Genomic DNA, 8,707 nt, shown 5'->3' on the forward strand with positions numbered 1-8,707 from the left:
AACAACGACACTAACTACAACACAACTAACAATGAACAAGACCACGCACAAGCCAAACCCAAATCCATTACTTCAAGCTACCTTACATTGGCCACTACTCAAAAATCACAAAACGAAAACTACATAACTTGGTCAGACGTTACTGCACAAACTTAGACGTAAAACTAGTATTCTCTTTAAAATCAAAAACATCTTCCGCTTCAAAGACCCCAACATTTCCTCTTAAAATCCAATTTGGTTTATGAATTCTCTTGTGCGGGTTGTAATTCTTGCTATATTCGCAAAACCAGCCGCCACCTCTCCACACGGATTAAATAGCATAACACTTCCAATAAAAACTCTTACATATTCAAACACATCCTCTCATCACCTCACTGCAAATATAAATATCCACAATCCTTCTTTCGTATATTAGACAGTGCCCACACTCCTTCTTCTTTAAAACTATAAGAAGCACTGTACATCAAAAAACTCAAACCTAATCTGATCAAACAAATTCAGCATGTCAATACTATCTTTCACTTGTAAATATTTAAAACCTCTAATCATTAAATAATTGTAAATAACTTCCGCTTCATCCCTTTTGTCCATATACATGTCTTGTAACATATTTCTTTATATATTAACTCATTTAAATATTCATTCATCATACCGCACTGAAGATGGCATAAGTGTGCCGAAACATGTCTGCAATAAAAAATTTGAAAAACTTGTCGTTTACGTTAAATGCATCATTTCTTTCGTGCTGCTACGAAATTATGGAAATATTCAACTTCTTCGTCACGTCATGACGAACACACCAAAATTACAACGGCTTGTCACGCACCATTAAGAAAATTGAACAATACTTTTCCATCCCAACTAGAATCGAATCAGAAACTCAGGTCAGGACAAGTTCAAAAGAACCATTGTCAATTTTAGAAGAAAATGCCTGCACCATATGTAGAATATATGAGTGCACAAGATGTGACAAGTTCAAGCAGCAATTTCAGGAAAAACTATCTGAGCTAAAAAACTCTTCGTACTTAGTAGACGATTTCAACTTGCTCAAAAATGTAATTTATATCAATCACGATCTTCAGGTGAAACTTCAGACAGGTTGTCTAAAGGTGGAAGGTCTTCTTCTTCGGGCAAGCCCTAAAAATAGAAATTAAAAACTTACGAGCATAGATTAGCACAAAGTGTTTCACAAAAAACTATCTCTAAGAAGGAAAAAAAAGAAAAACGGAAACTTGAACCGAATGCTTCCTAATCAATAAGAACTTAAAGAAGGTCGGTATTTTATTTTGAAAAAGTGGATTTACTTCATATTTAAGAAAATATCAAAGACTCTTTCAATAAAGATTAGTAAATTTAGAAGGGGCAAGCCAGTGGACATTTGATATCTCAAGTCTAAACGACTAAAAAATAGCTCAATATGTTGTATATTTAAAAAATAGTTAAGCACTCCCTACGCTGCACTTAAATCAAAGTATACTTCTATTTTTTTAGTGTAATAGGAATCTAAATTACATAATTTTCCACAACTTAAATCACTATATTGTCAAAAAGCTGAAATTATTTTACAGCCTTATCCAAGGTCATCACCTTTTGGAAAAGGCCTAGATGTTTCCTTTTACTCTTAACATAGTTGCTTCATCTGTTTTTGGTTGAAATTTCAGTTACATCTCTATTTTGGACATAAAGAAGGAAGGTGTTACAAGCACAGTTTTATATGATGAAAATGTACATGACGTTAAAACTACAGGTCGTATAAAATTTAAACAGGTTGGAACACGTCGCAAATGTCATCAGTGCGTCATATACTGGAAATAGGTAGTTAGACTACCAATGGTCTATGTGACGGCAAAATTGTTGCAAGTGTAACAATTTTTAAAATGAGAATTGTGTTACCGAGATGCTTTTTTGTAATACCTTGGGCACGGAAACGATAAAGCTAAAAAGCAATTTGATCATAAAATTGGCAAATGTTCAAGTTAACAAAAATGTGGAAAAGGCAAAATAATTCGCAATTTGGATGCTTAGCGTACGTGCCCAACTAGGAGAAATTTTTCCAAATTCGGAAGCTTGGAATACATGACCCAACGTGTTCCTGATAATTTTTAGCTTTGTAATTTTCATGCAAGGCTTCAAAAGTGCTTCTCAGTAACACATTCTCGTGTTTTCAAAAATGAAAGATAAATGTATACCTTCCAATAAATCTATGTGGATTATTTATGTTTTTTAGTTGTTTATACCAAATTCACATCTGCATAAGTATTTAAAAATTTATAAATTATAGCAGCTCAATTGTAAATTGAATATACTTTTTAATATTAGAATAAAGTTATTATTGATGAATTTCTACAGAATATATTTTTATCGGTTAAGTCGCCACCATACGCTTTTGAAATGTAAATATAACCTAAAATGAGCAGTAGTGATTTATTTTTACTTACCTTATACCTGCCAAAGCATTGATTCAGATTTATAAATAGTAACGTGTTTTCATGGCAAAGAATATGCAACCGAAATATCAAGTATTTTCTCTATTGCTGGTAAATTATTGTTAATGAAAACAAATATTTTAGTGCTGTTGCTGGAAACTGCCATAATATAAGTTCACATACGTAAAAAGGCCTAGCATTGGGTCACGATGAGTTTCAAAGCACGAACTATTCAACCGCGAATGTAGTTCAAATCCATATAATTGAGTTTGGCTTTCAGTAATTATTCAAAAAAACGACAAAAGTTTCATCGTGGATACCGATATATTTAAAAGTTCCATTAAACAAGGCGGAATTGCTTCATTCTTTTGCTCATTTAGCCAATATCACACAGTTTCATTGTAAGTTTATATTGCAAGTAGGAAAGAAAATGGCTGCAGCGTGCTCGCCACAGACCCTTTGTCCCAACTATTACAAATAGAGGTCTCTGGCCCCAGCTACTATCCATAGATCAGCAATCTATGTTTAAAATCTCTAAGGTTAGTCATTCCCATTGACAAGTATAAAAAAATGGAGCATGGCAAGCCGTACATGACAAAAGTCCATCAATAAGAATATATTGTGTATCCAGTTGCATATACAATTACTTTAAACGCGTATACATGGGGTCGAGAAAGTTATACTGGCAATCCAAATATACATACTAGAGATTAAGAAAAATAACCCAACACAAGAGACAAATATAACAATATGAAAAACGAATACGTTTATCTTCCAAATGCATACATAAGACGAGACGAATATAAATCGCATAAATGTATTTCTGGTCAGCGGTTTGTTTTTTCACGTATCATTTTGTTTTATTTCTCACGGCGGCTATTGTGTATTTTGCGTTTGATTTTCTTGCTTTTGAGAAGATGCAACATTCTCTCGCAAATACAAATAGTAGTGGCGTAATAAGAGAGTTATTACGGAACGTTTCAGAGCTTTCTAACTCCAATAAATGGAAATTTTTTCTAGAGCCAATCATTAACGAGTTAATACAATCTAGCCAAAAGTTTGTTAACATATACAATATCACTCCTTTACATCCTCATTGCTCAGGTCTTTCACAATCTTCCCGTACCTGAACTTCAAGTAAGCAGTCCGCTAATGCTGGGTCACTGAAAATTGAGATGATATCCTTGCGAATAATACTTCTTTGAATAACCACATGTTTTACAAGATTTTCTAAACCACCTGAAAGTTGGCAATTTTCACTTAAGAACATTAAATTTAAGTATATTGTATGATTTGGCAAAGCAATCTTGGTAAACTCACGAAGCTCATTTGACACTTACTGCTGGATTTTTACAACCTCACTGGTCAATACACGTATACAATACTTAAGCAATGGTTAATTTTAAGTCAAAGTAAATGATTTGAACCCGGGAGTGTCGTTACCTGCTTGCAAATGTAGATCGTCCAGGCTGTTATAGTCCTGGTAAGGACTGCTTTTGTTGTTGTTGACTGACGTTTCAACAACTTTAGCGGTAGTCATCTTCAGAGTCAACAGAGTCTTTGGGTTAAAAAACTCTTTTAACCCATAAATAGCTTCAATGTTATCAACACCTTCAATTTGTTTTCTTACTTTGTACAATTTTTGTCATTTCTTTTTTCTTTTTTTTTTCTTCACAAATTCTTTACAAATTTTTTTTTCTATATATTTTTTTACATTTTCATTCATTTTATATTTTTTTAGGTATAATATATCTTTTTAACCAGTAATTGTCAATTTGATAGTCTTTAAGAAAAAGTCAAAAAATACAATTTTCAGAAAAAATTCTTTTGAAAAACTAATGATGAATTTCGAACAAATAAATTCCATTAAAAAACAATGAATTATCTCAATCCTATTCCTTATCACCACCAAATACATATAACTTGTACAAACAAATACGTGTCTTTTAAAGATTTCTGTATCTCAAGAATTTTCTTTGCTTGATATTCTATCTTTTTCATAATTTGTCTTTAATAATATAGCAATGATAACAAATATACCATGATACACGTATTGAAAAAAAAGATATTACAAAGAATGTTATAATCCAGTCATCCAAAAGTACTTTCATGGTGTAAAATATTTACATTTCTTTAGATCCTTGGTGTTTTTTTAATTTTCCCCGGTCTTTAAAATTTTACTTCATTATTCATAGTATCTGAATGTATTTTACCCAATTTATTAAGAATGCAGTTAGATATAAATAAAAAAAAAATTGGATTCATCCATTTCTCTCATCTTTTTGTTCAACAGCATCATATCATTATATATACACCCAAGCAAAAATTAAAATAATAATAATAATAATAAATACACTAACAAAAAATTAAAAATAGGTTTAACAACATCATTATCATCATTTTCCATATTCATTCATTTTTTCCCTTCTTCTTTCGGTTTCTTTAATTCAATAATTCTCGTGTCTTATTCCTTAATTATAATATCTTGTTCTTTTATTTTGTTGTTAATATTTTTAATTTCTACATTCAAATTTTCAATGTCTAATTTTAAAGCAATCATTCTAGAGTTTATCCTCAATTTGTTTGAAAAAAAATATATAATGCTTATAAAACTCATGCTTATCCATCTCCATCAATTATCATGTCCTTTGTGTAAACGCAAATCTTCATCAACAAAATTGAAATATAAATTTTTGTCAACTTCATACGTGAAACAAAACCAATTAACATAATCTTGTACTCTTACTCATGAACAAATATAAGGTTGTGGGCAGTCACACGTTGTTAGGCATCTATTGAATCAAGAGTTATAAAATTTTTTTTAGGAATTTTTTTCCAAATGAAATCTCGAGAAAAATTTTCATTTTCCAAACATGGAATGTTGCTTTGTATTCTTCATTTAAATTAATTAATAGATGATACTAAAAGATGATTTTTTTTCTTTATGTTTTCCACGTTTTTCTGCACCATGTTCATAACCTTAAATATAACGCAATATTTGTCTTAAAACTTTGTTTTCATTTTGAAAATCTTTACATCATTTTCTTAATACATGAAGTGAAACGTTTGTTAACATCACCCATCTCAAAAATAAATTATAATAAAATTTTCTATTTATATGGATATGTCTTTTTCTTCAAGTTTTTTTTATCAATATTTTATTTATAACGAACAATTCATTTTTTCTTAACGTAAATATTCATTTAATTTCTTCATTGTTTTTATTTCTTCTAGCTTTTTATTGTTGTCTTTGATAGTTTATAATAACGTTTTTTCTCTTTCAAAAAATTTTTCATTCTTTTATTCAGCAATTTGAAGTCTTTTTCCTCCAATGCCTTTACCGTTTTTTTTATCTCCTTTTCCAATCGGTAACTTGTAATTTTAATTTCATTACTGTAATTTTTATTCGCTATTTCAGCTAACATATTTTTATATTTTTCCCTGTTTTTAACAGCTTCAAAATATCCATTAAAATTATGTTGTGAAGTCTCATGAGATAAATTTTTTGAATTATTCCTATACTATACAAAACTCTCTCCATTATCCTTACTTAAAATATTTTGATGTTCTCTAATAATTTCTTCACTGTATTTATACCTTGCTTTTTGTTTACAAATGTAAGTATTCTCTTCATATCTTGGACCGATAATAGATTCTATACGTATTTTAAAACAATCATATTTTTATTATTTTTATGACAAATTCCATAAAAATAGGTTCCTGCATAAACAAGTAAAAAATTTTTATCCATTTTTTTCATGTCTTCAATTGTCCATTGATCTTTATACGTGGAATCAGAATAACCAAAAGGAAGATAAATTGATTTATATCATTGCTTCTTTATATCATTGCATTAAGGATAATTTGCAGAAATAACAGAATGCTTTGAATTCTTATTCAATTTGAATTCTTTACAAATATGCCACATGATAACATCTATAAACTATACTAAAATTTATATTATAAATATTGTTTTTATTGCTCATTTTATCGAAGTCATGAAATTAAGTTTTTTTTTATAGTCATGCACTACTAACAAAAGAAGATGATGTCAAGTGTCATGCAGAATTTTGCTGTAAAGGAAAAGAAAAATTAAAATAAAAATTAAAAAAAAATAACATCAACGAAGAAACAGAAGAAAAAGAAAACAAATATAAAAAATATATAAAAAGAACTTAAAGAAATAAGAACTAAAAATACATCTGATATTCAAAATACTTAATATTTCAAAAACTTTTTTTACTCACATATATATTATAGAAAAGAGTAAAATACTTAAAATCAATACGGTTTATACTTCCATCAGTAAATTACACAGCAAGTTATTTTATAAATATTATTTTCATTGCGGATTATGTTTGGATTATGAGCTTTATTTGTATTATAAAAAATTGCCTGCACCAACTCCAGCAGAGATTATTGAATATCATGCAAACGTTTGTTGTAAAGACAAAGAAGAATTAAAAAGGAAAATTGAAGAAGAAATTAAATTAATAAAAGAAGAAGAAGAAAAAAGGAAAAAAATAGAAAGACATACAAAATAGAAATAAAAGAAATAAAAAAGAAAAAAAAATACATTGTTATATGATTTTCTACGACTAATTTGATTCATATTGGTTATTCATCAAAATGAATGAAAATAAAAATACTGATGGAAATGAAAACTATAGAATATTGTTTTTATAGGAAATAATGTAAACCCATGTTCAATGAAAGAATTTATTGTGAAGTTTGTCAATGTATTAGAATATGAAAGAAAATTTGTCAGATATGACACACAGTATTATTATTTTACTAATTTTGTGTGGAACTCTCTTTAAATTCCTGTAAAAATTAGATATTTTATAAATTAATGTGGCTTAAAATTAGCTATTTATAAAGTAAAATATCCAGTTAATTTTTCGTTCGTGCATAGAATAGAACAGTTTTTTGGAATTTGTTAAAAGCAAAATAATTAACATTTTGCTATAACTCAAAAAAATAACTTTAAAATATGAATGTTATAAGTGTGTCTGTGGTGTAATTGGTTAGCGTATTCGGCTGACAAGCAAATGTTTGGTGTTTTTATTCCACCCAGTGACGATTTGGCACTGTGTAAATTTTTAACCTATATGTTATAATATCTGATATAAATATTTATTGTTTGTGGTTATTATTGTATATTTTTTGATACTAATTAATTAATTGCTATAAAATTTTTTAAACCTTAACATTATTATTAAACATAATTTTTTTACTAAAATAAATACCCTGTTTATAAGAAAGAGAAATAAGTAAATTTGAAAACTTATATTATTAAAAAAACACGAATATCTTCTCTACTAAAAGATTAACTAGACTTAATTTTTAATAACAAAAATCTTTTAAACCATGTCACTTAGAGCACAAAAATTTAATGTATAAGAAAAAATATCAATAAGCACAAATTAATTAAAAGAATTTATCGTAAAATTTCTCAGTGTATTAGATTAGGGACAAATATTTTTCAGATATTACACGCAGGATTACTATTTTGCTAATCTTGTGAGGAGCTCTTGTCAAATGTTTATGAAAATGAGCCATTTGATAAATTACGATGGCTTAAAATATGGTATTTATAAGGTTAAACATCTAGTAAATTTTTCGTTCTTAACCATTATTTAAATTGGAGAGAAAAAAAAAGTTTTTTTAAAATTTATTAGTACAACATGATTAACTTTTTGCTGTAACTTAAAACTATTATTATTACATATGTTTGTTCTGAGTGTCTCTGTGGCATAATTTTTTAGCGCGTTTGGCTGCTTACTGAAAGGTTGGTGGTTTGATTCCACCCAATGACGATTTGTCACACTGTAAATTTTGAACATTTATGTCTTAATATCTGATATAAATTTTTTATTGTCTATTATTATCATTGCATATTTTTGAAACTACTTTGTTAATCACTACAAAAATTTTTAAAACTTAACACTAACATTAAACACAATTTCTAAAAAAAAAACTCTATTTATGAGTTAAAAAATAAATTGAAAAACAACTTCTATTATTTAAAAAAATACAACGAATGCCTTCTCTAATAAATGATTAACAAGCCTTAGATTGTAATATCAAAAATACTTTAAACTATGTCACCTAGAACAAAACAAATTCTTTGCATAGAAGAAAACTCTCAGAAAGCCCATCTCTCCACAAAAATAACATTTATAAATTAATTTGATAAGAAATGCAAATATATATTGAAATATCCAATTTATTAGAAAACTCTTTCAATACATAAATACATTAATCTTCATTATTATTTT

The 8,707-nt window shown here is 28.0% G+C and overlaps 1 long non-coding RNA gene across 1 annotated transcript; it reads right to left on the reverse strand.

The window, feature by feature from the left end:
* Positions 1–496: 496 nt before the first annotated feature.
* On the reverse strand, positions 497–1,718 carry LOC124458358. Its single transcript, XR_006953142.1, has 2 exons — positions 1,588–1,718; positions 497–1,137 (listed from the first exon to the last, which is right to left on the reverse strand). It is a non-coding gene; the product is annotated as an uncharacterized LOC124458358 (long non-coding RNA).
* Between the last annotated feature and the right edge of the window lie 6,989 nt (positions 1,719–8,707).

The sequence above is a fragment of the Xenia sp. Carnegie-2017 genome, unplaced genomic scaffold, assembly GCF_021976095.1.
Source record: "Xenia sp. Carnegie-2017 unplaced genomic scaffold, XeniaSp_v1 HiC_scaffold_6, whole genome shotgun sequence".
Taxonomy (NCBI): domain Eukaryota; kingdom Metazoa; phylum Cnidaria; class Anthozoa; order Malacalcyonacea; family Xeniidae; genus Xenia; species Xenia sp. Carnegie-2017.